A 571-nucleotide genomic window follows, 5' to 3' on the forward strand; every position below is an offset into this window, starting at 1 on the left:
TAAGCTGATCACAGGACTTGAGGATGATGCACATGAATGACGATATGAGAGGAATATTGTCATGGAATTACTCAAAGTAAACAACAGACATTTATAGTAAATTCTATTTGTAACCAGAAAGCCAGAAAGCATCAAAAAATGGTGCTCCTGATGCCTTCAATTTCACTTTCACAATCCAGGAACCAATGGCTGTCAAACAACATTCTATGCATGAACATCCTCTCAAAAGCAGTCGTGCAGCAGTGTTTGTTTAAATATGCAGGATGACACACTGTAACCTGCGTGCCTTTGAAAGCTCCATGTTGTTGACTCGAAGTTTACATTTTGACCTGCAGAGGGCGACGTGAGATGTTCAGAAAGATTTCTGCTCTCTAACGTCGGCTGTGTCGACGGCGTCACCAAACCACAAACCTCAGAACATCGAGCAAATGTTAAGGAGAGAACAATTAACCCACGTCGTCATTACGACCCAAATAAAGCTGTCATTGTGTTACAAAGAGAACTGGAGAGAACAAATGTGAATGTACCACACAGCTTTGAAATGTCTTTTAATTAAAAACATTGTGGGTTT

The sequence above is a fragment of the Melanostigma gelatinosum genome, assembly GCF_949748355.1.
Source record: "Melanostigma gelatinosum genome assembly, chromosome: 21".
Classification (NCBI taxonomy): Eukaryota; Metazoa; Chordata; class Actinopteri; order Perciformes; family Zoarcidae; genus Melanostigma; species Melanostigma gelatinosum.